Source organism: Hesperophylax consimilis, unplaced genomic scaffold (assembly GCF_061612785.1).
Source record: "Hesperophylax consimilis isolate HC1 unplaced genomic scaffold, BYU_Hcon_1.0 scaffold_40, whole genome shotgun sequence".
NCBI classification, from domain to species: Eukaryota; Metazoa; Arthropoda; class Insecta; order Trichoptera; family Limnephilidae; genus Hesperophylax; species Hesperophylax consimilis.
Genome location: NW_028301270.1, coordinates 594,339 through 607,551, shown reverse-complemented (window position 1 = coordinate 607,551; position 13,213 = coordinate 594,339). Strand labels below are relative to the sequence as shown.

The 13,213-nt window shown below is 34.5% G+C and overlaps 1 pseudogene; it reads left to right on the top strand.

The window, feature by feature from the left end:
- The first annotated feature begins 6,363 nt into the window (after window positions 1–6,363).
- Window positions 6,364–12,957, top strand: LOC149408967 (RNA-binding protein 47 pseudogene; annotated as a pseudogene).
- The last annotated feature ends 256 nt before the right edge of the window (window positions 12,958–13,213 follow it).

Below are 13,213 nucleotides of genomic sequence, written 5' to 3'. Positions count from 1 at the left end.
AAAACACAAGACTTGTGCAATATTCATGGCAACATATTGTTTTTTTTTTTTTTTTTACAGTATTACCGCACAAGAGTCCCAACTGCTCCCGTCTGGAGCCAGTGAGACTATGGCATCCCCAATTGGGGTATGTTGTGAGGCTGAGGGTATTGGGGAGGGAAGGGAGATGGGGAAGAGGAAGGTGGGGAAGTACCTGGCTATTCAGATCTGGTCACCAAACACGGCTAAAGCCATTTCAAGCAACGTTTCAATTCTGAATGGTGGTCTTACACCAGGGCGATACTGGTAGTATCTTCCACTCTGGAACGTGCCGCAAATATACTATATATTATTTTAATTAATTAATTGTGAAATAACACAAATCAATCAAATAAAATTTATTTGCGCACGCCGGGTTCGAACCCGCGACCTTCGGATCTGTAGTCAAAAGCGTATACCACTAGACCACGCCGGCCGTCGATTGTCTACCAGTGTTGACGTATTTTGACAGCTGCTTCAATTGACCTAGCTTTAACAATCATAATACTAGAAAATCAAACTAAAAAAGTGGTTAACTCGTCTAATCAGGAGAGTGCGCGTTGGGACAGTGAATTTTTTATCCCACAAATTATCTCGCTAAGGCGGAATACTCGTCATTATTCTGGTGTTTGTACCACAAAATACAACTCAGTGCAAAAGTGACTCGATCATTATATAAACACAAAAAACCTATCCCAAAGGCGTTTTTAGCGTCACAAAGGCTCTGCCATCTCTCATACAAGAAACAAGCATTGTGTCGTTTTTTTCTCTTGTGTGAAACTTTGAAATCAACTACCTTAATGAATACACTATGCTCCATCTGTAAAAAAAACATTGACACCCCGTCAGACTTCATCTCATGTTGTATCTGCGACGATAACTACCACTTCATTTGTGCCGATTTTTTTAATTTTTTTTTATAGTGAATACCTCACAAGAGTCCCAACTGCTCCCGTCTGGAGCCAGTGAGACTAGGGCATCCCCAATTGGGGGATGTTGTGAGGCTGAAGGTAAGTGGGAAGGGAAAGAGGAAGGTGGGGAAGTACCTGGCTATTCAGATCTAGTCACTAAACACGGCTAAAGCCATTGGGAGCAACGTTTCAATTCTGAATGGTGGTCTTACACCAGGGCGATACTGGTAGTATCTTCCACTCTGGAACGTGCCACAAATATACTACATATTATTTTAATTAATTAATTGTGAAATAACACAAATTAATCAAATAAAATATCCGATATCGCAGAGACCTCACGGCGAGGAACTAAGATTTTACAGTGGCGCTGCAAACTTTGCACAAAAACACAAAAAAACTCAAAAAAAAATACGTCTGAAAAAAATCTAGAACTGACATCTATCGAGAAACCTAATAAACAACCATCATCAACACCAAAATCTACAATTGCCGCCTCATCATACGCCAGTGTGAACTTACCACCAACAACCACAGATGGCTCTAGTAAACTGACAATCGATCTATTTTTAACTGAATTCGCAAATTTCAAAGACTCAGTTAATGAATCTGTTGGAAAAAAATACGATGCAATCCTGCTCCAAAATAATGAAATATTAAAAACCATTCAAAACATATCTCAACAGCAAGAAGATTTAAAATATCGAATAAATAATTTGGAAAAACTACATGAACAAGTAAACTCAGCCTTAAATTCAAGACTTGGGGACAAACTAAACACGGGAACAATCGGATTGTCTGGCCCCATTACACCCATATACGTCTCAGAACTCCTCACGTCTAAAGGCAAACGGCTTTGGTATCTAGCTCGCCAACGTGCGACTGAATGTAAATATAGGTACGTCTGGACGAAAGCAGGTCTAATCTACATGAAAAAAGATGACTCTTCTCGACCTATATTAATAGACTCAGAACAAGCTATACCGAAGCTCTGACTACCTGCTCTTTATTCTAATTATCGTGATAAAACTACTGACTACCGCTTTATATCGCCATTTCATACTCTATTACATAACAGCACTATATTATATGAACACCTAGGTTTTTGCATAACTCCAATTTGTACTGGAATAATTTTAATCCTAATTTTAATTTTAACTTTAATTTTAATCTTTATTCTCTCTAGAATGGTAACTACACTTATTATAAGATTATTATTTGATTTATTAGTAATATTACTAATAATTCGGCAAAAGAAAACTCTAATCAACATATTTTATATAACCCAGATATTACTTATTGTTCATACTTATACTACTTTTTACTGTCTTTTGAAAGAGAAAATGCCACACACTAACTACATACGTTATTTATTTCCTGGATTTTATTTCAGATATTATTTCTTACTCAGATATATTTTATTTTTCCTAACTACATCATTTTGTTTACAGTTTTGTCGGTACATATTTCGTACTACAAGTATTTATATGAAAATAAAATACTGTTTTAAAACTTTACCCAGAAAACAACAATTAATTTTTGAATTCTAATGGTAATAAACGATCTTCAACATGAAATCGATAGTACCGTAATATTTGCAAAACCGTTATTCGCAAATGCAAAGAGCGTTATTATAAATTCTTACTTGATAAGGATAACTCCAGCAAAAACATGTGGAATGTTGTCAGAGACATAACTAAAAGTAAAAGAAATACCAATGCATCTGTAACTGAATAAAATACCGGAAATTTGATTAAAACTGACAATCAATCAATTGCATGTCATACTAATCAATATTTTGCATCCGTTGGATCAAATCTAGCAAAAAAAAAATTATTAGAAACCCAGAAAACGGAAGACTCTTTAGCATCGACAATTGAAACAAAGGAACAATCTTTTTCATTTAATATTAAACCAACTACTGTAGAAGAGGTCTTAAAAATAATCAACAGCCTTAATACTACACATGCAAAGGGTCCAGATAGTCTAAATACACAAATACTAAAAAAAAATAAAAATCAGATTTCTGCTCCGCTATCATATATTTAAAACTTAAGTTTTGCATCAGGAATATTTCCTGATCACTTCAAAAAATCAATAATTGTCCCAATTCACAAAAGTGGACCTAAATCTCTTGTAGAAAACTATAGGCCAATATCACTATTAAGCGCGATATCCAAAGTCATTGAAAAGCTTTTCAAAACTAGGTTAAACGAATATGTGGAGAAACATAACATTCTAAGTCCTAACCAATACGGCTTTCGGTCGGGTAAGGGAACGGATGATGCCATCGCATGTCTCACTGAAACTATTGCAGGGAATATGAACCGTGGCAAGAAAACTATTGCCCTTTTCCTGGACCTGGCCAAGGCATTTAACACAATATCTCATAAAATTCTTTTACAGAGACTTAGAAATATAGGAATAAAGGGAAAAGCTTTTCAATGGATAGAAAGTTATATATCTAATGGATTTCAACAAACCAGAATTAACGAGGCTATTAGCACATCACTAAAATACACTTTTGGGGTACCACAAGGAAGTACACTTGGGCCCCTTCTCTTTATTATATACATAAACGAACTTTGTAACCAACACATTGGTGGTAAAATTATCACGTTCGCTGACGATACAGTTATTTTGTTTGAAGGAGATGATTGGAAAGAAACACACCACCTTGCGAACACAGGTATAAACAGAGTAAAACAGTGGCTGGACAGTAATTTGCTTACACTAAACATACAAAAAACAAAATATCTCACATTTAGCGCTACCCTTGCAGGTCAACCCAAAACACCTCATCACCTCACAATACATAATATTAAGTGTAGCCTTGGAAATAATAACCATACTTGTAAATGCGAAACCCTTGAATGTGTTAAATCTATTAAATATTTAGGTATAATAGTGGATAACCATCTTAAATGGAAACAACAAATCGAAAACACAGCTAATAAAGTGCGCAAACTTATTTATATATTTATAGCATTGCGGGAAATTATAAAAACTCAAGACATTAAAAAAATATACTACGGGCTCTGTAACTCCGTCATAACCTACGGTTGCATTGGATGGGGTGGAACAGGATTTATTTATTTATTTATTTATTTATTATTGGATAATTTGTATAGCGCCGCTTTTGTGAGATATCACCTCAGGGGCGCTTTACATTTGATGCAGGTATTACAGAAAATATAAATATTACAAAAATAGAGTGAAGTTAAGTTAAGTAAAATGAAGTAAAGGAACAGGTGACACGAAGATAGAAGATGGAGATTAACAATATTATACCCGCTACTGATGGCACAGAAATCCATTCTACGCGTCATTATGAAGAAACCCTTCAGATACTCGAGCGACGCTTTCTTCAAGGAGTTTAATGTGCTTGATGTTCGACAGTGTCACATAAAAAATAACAATCTGCGTCCACAAAAATAAAAACAAAACGATAACAGTCGATCATAATCATCAAACCAGAAGTAAGAGCAGAAACGACCTTTCTATTCCAACTAGCAATACTGCGGCTTATCAAAAAGTTTTCTCATACCTGGGACCAAAAATATACAACAAAATCCCCTCTCAATTTAAACTCTGTGAATTATCAGCCTTCGGTACTAAAATAACAAAATGGTTATTAGACTTAGGTAGGACAGATTCAGAAAAATTATTAAAAAACGTAGTCTGAGTTGATTTCTTCGATTTTGTATTTTGTATTTACCTAAAAAATATTTTTTTTATTTTTCTTTCTTACATTGATATATTATATTTTAATTTTATATTGTACATGTACCTTTCTGGATTTTATTGTTTATTACTGCTAAATTGTATTTTCCTAAAAAAATATTTTCTTTCTATTTTTCTTTCTTACATTTATATGTTATATTTTAATTTTATTTTATATTTTACATGTACCTACCTGGAATTATGTACACGCAACCTGCCAATTTGACTGTCCAAAAACGGGAAACTTCCTAGTTGGACAGTCAAAGCTTCCTTTTATATTTGTATATCTTGTATGTAATAAATGTAATAATAATAAATAAATAAAAATAAAATAAATAAATAAATATGTGGCTATGGAAGATTATACTACAGCTACTGCCGGCTACATTCCAGAGTGGAAGACGTGACTGGTAACCCCATGGGGAAAGGCGAACATTCAGGAAAGTATCTTCTAATCTATTTACAATTTGGTACTGCCACCCCGGGAACCATTTATTGGATAACTACACCTCTGCCATAGGTCACCCCAAGTGGTTTGGTGACTTAGCGTGGGTTCATGGGGTGAGGTTTGCTCGGGTCTTGGCGGTGGATGTGTCCTCCAGCTACGTGGAAGGCCGGAGAGACAGGTTGAGGGAAACCTTGTGACCTTTCCGGCAGAACTCTTTTGGAACATCGTCTTGCACCGCAGTGGGAGGGATGGATTCATACGTCCGTCACTCCTGGACCCACAGACCTCGGTTTCCTACCCACCCCTCAAACCTTATCCTTCCCAAAACTTCCTCTCCTTCCCTTCCTTTAAAAGACCCTCCACACAGCATCTTCAAAGATGACATAGGTCTGAGGGAAAATATTTTCCTCAGGGCTTCCTGTGTGGAGCTATTGTTAAACAAACAAAAAAAATGGCTCAGTAACATAACTAGTTCTGAATATTTCAAATAATTGAGGTTAATGAGGGCGTACTGTATAGGGCCCGCAAATACTTTAATAGTACACAACTGCTAACCCTGTACAAATCACAAGTGCGCCCCACGGTTGGATTTGGCAGCCCGAAAATACCTGAAAAAACCCTCGACTCTGTGCAGAAAATCTGTGCAGGTCTGTTTGATAGATTCTCCCATCTTAAAAAAACGGATTGCAATCTTTAGAGCATATGCTTGTTCTACCGGTATTTCTATGGAAGATGCTCCGAGGAACTAGCATCATTAATCCGTTCAGCACCGGAGCATAGTCGGGAAACACGCCAAATGCATACCCAACATATGTACACGGTTAACATTACTCGCATGAGAACGGGTCGTTTCTACGGCTCGTTTCTGTGTTCAACGGCTCGGCTGTGGATATCTTATCTATCTGTCTATATTATGATAATTTTGTATCCTGATCATTTGTTATCCTGACTAAGAAACCATTGGTTTCGAAACATGTCAATCCTATTTGATTTAAATAGTTGTGTATACAAAGTATTTTAATTATTTTTTAACTGATTCTCAATATACGGGCCCATGTAAAGTGGGATTATTTTCACAATGTCTACATTTCTGTCGGTAGAGTGTCCGACTCCTGATTGTACGATACAAAATTTCAGCCCTTTGACTTTTAATTAATCGCTCAGATGGCTCAGTCTGTTTTGGGAGTTCCGCGCGTTCGTAGCGGCGCTGCAAGCAACTATTTTTTAAAACTTTTCGCGCTGCTAACATTGAATTTTACGACCATGTATCCCCAAGAAACAGAAGACAGCGTATTGCAAAACATAGTGAAAATAGTTTATTATTCCGGGTACAAATTAATACAAAGGAATAGACAGAGACATTATGGACCTCCTCCAAATTGGATCGGCCCGCCTCCGACGGGCTGCGAAGTCTTCATGGGAAAACTTCCCAGAGACCTTTATGAAGACGAACTTATTCCGGTTTTCGAGGAAGTTGGAACGATCTACGAGCTGCGACGGATGATGGATTTTTCTGGATTTAACAGGGGATTTGGATTCGTGCGTTACACCAACGAACAGGACGCCTGGAAAGCGGTAGAAATGTTGAACAATTGCAGAATTCGACCTAGTAATGCTATCGTGGTAGCAAAATCTTTCGATAATAACCGCCTCTTCGTTAGTGGGCTGCCATTAGACGCAAGTAAAGAAGAAATCTTGAAAGAATTTAGTAAGCTTGTGTCTGGTCTAGTTGATGTGATGATGTATCCTCTCATGCATAACCCTTTACATAACCGAGGGTACGTCTTTCTGCATTTTGATAGTCATCGTTCAGCAGCTTTGGCCCGAAGGGCTCTCATACCTGGTCCTCTGACATCCTTTGGAGACAAGCTGGTGGTAGACTGGGCCGAACCGGAACCCATCGTCGGAAATAATATCATGAAGCAGGTAAGAACCAATAAGTTATATTGTATTTTATACATTTTTGTTGTTTTCCTATCTAAATTTTCTAGTTGTACAATCGTAAAATCCTAACTTAATATCATTTTCGTGTATGTTAGATGTAGATCTTTGGTACTTTTATTGGTAAAATTTCCGAACAATATTATAAATACGACCAAATTATCTAAATAACACTTCGTTTCAACGTAATTAGTACAATTTTGGCTTTATGTTTGAGATAGAAAATTGGTTATTATTATTCGTAGGTAGTACGAATATTTTAAAGTAAGTACCTTTGTTTTCTAATATGCACCGCCGTTTTTTTTGTTGAGTTTGTGATTGCACCTTCAGGTGAAAATCCCAAAACTGCATTGTGTCATGATCATCATTTTGATTATTATTGTGCAATACTTTTCAATTGTTCTCACTGCGTTTATATTTTAGTTCAAGTATTTATTTTTTTTATATTTTTATTTATTTTATAAAATACTGTTTTATTATTCAAATTTACATAGTAAGAACATATTTCAATAAAAATTAACATGTTTACCTTTACAAGAGTCTAAAATTCGTGTGTAAAGGGAAAAAAAACTTTTCATACATATTTATTTATTTATTATTATAACACCCCCTAATGGGCTTTTACACACTACAAAGTTTAATAGTAGAGTATCACAGTTATTATAGATTCTACAAAATTAAAACAATAAAGGAAACATAATACAACGAAAAAAGAAAAAATATTAAATGTTACAACAAAAGCATATAATAAAATAAGATACATTAGTAAAAATGATAAGAAGTCTCACATAAATAGATATTCAAAATAAAAATATATATATTGCGGAAATTATAGATGTCTATTTGTGTATCGATCTATAAAAGAATTGAAATAAACAATATTTATATTGATTATTTTTAAGATGAAATATATCTCCAAGATCAGAGTATTTATTTCCGAGACTGTGAAGTCTTGGAATTGGGGAATTGAAGTCTTGAATTTGGGGAAAAAACACAGTGACTATTCAACACACTTTTAAAAAGTGATATAAAGTCATTAAAAACGATGAAATTTTTTCTTCACGGGTGTTGTTACTCTTGTGCAATCATAAAAAGGCGAACAGACCATAATGTTACATTGATATACTCAAATTTCCGGTCGGTGGCGTCGTTAGTGTATATTTTGTGGTTATAAAAAATTATTGACAAAAATTATAGAAAATTTTGTTTTTTAATTCCTCTTTTGGCCACCTGCAAAGTTAAGTATGTCATTCTGTGCCGTTGATAGAACTGTTGTCACCTCTCCCTCTTAAATGAATCTAATAAATAATAACAATAGAACTAGAGTACAATAGTCAGCCACACGGAGTGAATCTTGAATAAAAATGATTGATTTTGTTTCATTTCTTTGTCATTTAGGTAAAGATTTTGTTCGTCCGAAACGTATCCGCCAGAGCAACGGAAAACGACATATTGATAACTTTTAGCAGATACATCGATCCATTCACTATCGAACGAATTAAAAAGGTTGAAGATTTTGCCTTTGTTCATTTTATCACCAGACAAGATGCTGAAAAAGCATTGCGATTGTTGAAATGCTGCACTTTGGACGGGTTCAAGTTAGAACTGAAATGGGCTAGACCTGTCGACAAGATATATACTAAGAATATACGCAGAGAAAGCAAAAATGGTTGTTTTTCGGTAGAGTTAAAAAATCCTCACCAGATATATGAAAAACAGGATTTGAAGCCTGTGAATTTGAGTATCAATAATTTAGGCATAATTGGTCAAATGCCAGAAAAAAGTAATAATGTTTATGCAAAATCTGCCCCCGATGTACTTGATGACTACTGCAAAAGGTTAGTTTTTTTCTATTTTATTATTTAAACATATATTTTTGTATTACAAAATATAATAATTATACATGTGTCCTGGGGTAGAGTGCACAAATCTTGGGAGGTAATTCTACATTGATGGTAGAAGTAAAAAATATATATAACTTTTATTCAATAATACTTTACTCCCAGACACCCTGAATACGAGCTGAAGTTCTCTGCTTTGTCCCGGGACTAACACAATAGTTTTTCGAAATCAGACCTTTTTCCATAGGAGAATATTTATTTTCCCATAAAAAACAATTCAACTTTTTTTAAATATTTTTTATTTACCTAAAAACTACCTTCAGATGTTGGAATTTCGAAAAAAGTAATGCCGACAAGATCTTCGTGTGATATTGACCTAGAAAGGTTTTTGATACTCTTAACAATCGGCGTCACAACACCCCGACGGGAACAACCCCTTATTTAAACCGGTAAGAATACCCAGCAAGAAAAAACCCAACAAACAGAATACAGCGTATTGCAAAACATAGTGAAAATAGTTAATAAATCCGGGTACGAATTAATACAAAGAAATGGACAGAGATATTATGGACCTCCTCCGAATTGGATCGGCCGATGTAAGTTCCCGGCGACGTGGAATTTACAGCGTTTTCTGGAGTTGGCATGTAACTTGAGACCTTACGTGTCACATTTTCGTGACTAGATTCCAACTACTCGTTTATACGATTGAATCCCATGTGATTTAAATTCTAAACGTTTACACGTGCTTTAATATTTTGTGTGCTTAGTTCTTAGAAAAAATATAGGCATAACCAAAGCTAAAGCGGTGAATAAAATGTTTTTTGTAAAATTTTTATATTTGAAATTAAATATATACATTCTATTATTTTAATTCATAAAAGTTTTTATGTGTTAGTTTATAAAAGTTTTGCTAAATACACAAATGTAATATTTAACTATTTTATGATAATTTTATTATAAAGGTTTATAATACGGCACTTTGTACCTCTTAGCGTCTGCAAATAACCGGAACTATTGGATCTTTTCGAGTTACTAGATCATTTAACACTTACTCAATCATCGACAAATCGAGATTTATATACCATTTTAATCGTCTCGGCGAGACGAGATCAGTGGCATTTTCAACTCAATTTGATTTGACAAGTACGATTATCGTGAGCAATAGATATGATCCTATATGCGATTTTATCCCAGATATTCAACGTCACTTTGTTAATTGTTTCTATCGTGTATTAAACTAACTCCATTGATATCAACAAGCGACGTTGCCGTCGTTATTTGTGTCAAACGCAGGTGTACTAATAATTTTATAAAGTAATGTAATATTTTAACAATTGTATGCCAAAATAGCCTCTAAAGTAATATTATTTAGAGCTCATTATCGTACGACATTGCGTATTAGTCTAAACAATATTCGAAAGGAACTATAAGGCTCAAGAATTGTGTGCAAAATCTAAAGTAATATTATTAAGAGCCCATTATCGAATGATGTTGTGTGCTAGCCAAAGCTGGTTTGTTTGTATTGGTACATCTGAAGCTAGCTTCAGTTTAGTTTACGGGAATACATGAATGACTTGCTACTGGCTAATTTATAATATTAAATATTACCGTTATTCATGTGTAAAACTCGGTTGACTGGTTGGTTTGTTCTTGCTTTTTGTCAGATAGTATATTTACTTACAATATGTCACAGAGGAGAGTTGATAAAATCTTTCAGCTTTGCGAAATGGATTTTAAATACGGTAAGCTATTTCATATTTCTAAATAATAACCTAAATTGTAAAATATAGAAATTAACAATTTTAATCTATGCTTATCAAATGAGTACAGAATAATTACCGTATTTTATTATATAGGTCATGATTTTTTTCTTTCTTTTTTGAGAACCCAAGCAGTAAAATTATTACTCTGCCTACCCCTGCGCGGAAACGGCGTGATGGTTAGTTAGTTAGTTAGATAATAATCTGAAATATTACAGAGCTACCTTAGCTTGTAGTAAATTGTTATAGGTAATATCAGAAATGCTGCTAATTAATATTCCCTTGCAAATGCGTAATAAGTCTGTTATTTTGTCATTATATTAGGATAGGTTTCACATTTGTTTGACTTACTTACTACATTGAGCTATTATTATTAGATAAATATATAATATATTATGCTTTATTTTAGAAACCAAAACTGAAGTAATGTTAGAAAGGGGTCCGTCGATGTCCGACGATGATGATTCACTATACAAACCGAACAACGTTACTTCTTCGACTGAATCAGGTATCTACAGAAAACATGTTTAATACTCTTGAAACAATCAATACGTAACATATAATTATATTATTATATGGTCAGAGGTGCGGCCCAGAAAGCCGAAGGTCCTAGGTGCGATTCCCAGATGTGACCGTATCTTTTCTGTTTCAGATTTTAGATTGAGTGATGCTAATATTGTCTTCATTTAATTAAATAATTTAATTTAATTATAATTATTTTACAAGCAATAATTATTCGCCTGAAACACTCATCCGAATTGAAAAAAACTCCTGATAAAAGATACATGACGCCAACGGGACTCGAACCCGTGTCCCCTCGATTTCCGGTCGACAGCTCTGACCACTGATCTATGGCGGCTTATCGCTTATCCGCGAAATAATTCAATATATACTAGTGTTTCATTAAAAATTACTGCTTGTTTATAATTTGAGGTTTTACTAATTAAGTTTAAAGAAAGCTAATTAATGTATTGTTCTTTTTTAGATATGAAAATTTCCAACGCCGATGATGAGCAACATCATTTAGAGAAGCAGGAGGCAATCGAAGTGTCATCGACTACAACTCGAAGCACTATTTCTACTAGTAAAGGAGCACGAGTGCATGACCGTAAAAACTCATGTCCTTATTGTACTAAACTGGTAACGAACTTCACACGTCACTTCACGTTCACTTGAGACCATGATTCCTATCACTATTGTATTAGCACCCAACATCCCTTAGAGGCAGAAGTTATTGAACACAATAAAATTTTGGATACTGATCTGCGAGAAAGAAAAAGAAAGCGAGAATTGATTTCAAGGCAAATAAGAAACATAGGTAATTATCTTTATAATCAGAACGTTATCAGTAAACCAGATGGAATAATGATACCGTATCGCCGTCCAAGGAAGACTGTGGATGCTAAAATCATCTTCTATATTACTATGCCCAGACAATTCTGAAATTTGAGAATCTTTGAGAACTCAAATATTTCCTGTATTTCAAAATGATAATATTGCAAAAATAGCAATGTCTGACCCATCAATATGTTTATATGGGTCTTTATTATTAAGTAATCACACGGAACACCATTTGAAGACACATATAACATCGAAGATGAGGGATTTAGCCAAGCTGTATATAGTTATTATAGAACCGAAACCTTCAATTTCAACCTTTGATTTAGCGTTTGACCCTGTGCATTTTGATGTTTTTATTAAAACCGTACAGATAAATAGTGGTTACGATGAAATTACAGGTTCTGTAAAAATTCCTAGCATGCCTCAACGACTTTGTACGGCTATAAAAGATTGTGCTGATATCTTTATTCGTCGAACAATACAGAATTCTACGCTAACCACTTCATCGAAAGAAATTTAAAAAAATAAATTGTCTGATTTTAAAACGGTCTTAAATCATTCTTGGAAGTTAGAAATATCTACCAATGCTGAAAAATCAAGAAAAAAACAAAAAATGTTGAAATCTGATGCTATGCCTTCAACTATCGATCTTAAAAAAATGTGCGACGAAGTTATGAAACTAGAACTGAATATAGCACAACGATTTGAAAATGAAAAATCTTATGCGGTCTATGAGGAACTTTGTAAAACAACAATTGCTCATATTATAATATTTAATAGGAGAAGAGCTGGTGAGGTAGCGAGAGCACCTTTGGAAAATTATATAGCCGGCCAACATGAAAAACAAGATATTCCTAAAGAAATTATGGAAATCATGAGTTCTGAGGAACAAAATGCTATAAATGCTTTAAACTGCTTCCATATTCCAGGAAAAAGAGGAAGAACAGTTCCAATTCTTCTTCGAGATCAAATGAAAAAAAATATAGACACTCTATTTGCATACCGACATTTAGTTGGAATTTCAAATGAAAACAAATACTTATTTCCAAAGGCAGCAGGTGAACCTTATTTCTGTGGTACGCAAATTCTAAGAGACCTAAGAAGTAAGTTTTCCCTCATAAATCCGGATCATATGACTTCAACTGGGCTACGACACCATGTTGCAACCATGAGCCAAGTAGCTGGAAAAAATAATGCATATGTGAATGCATTGTCCCATTTCTTAGGGCA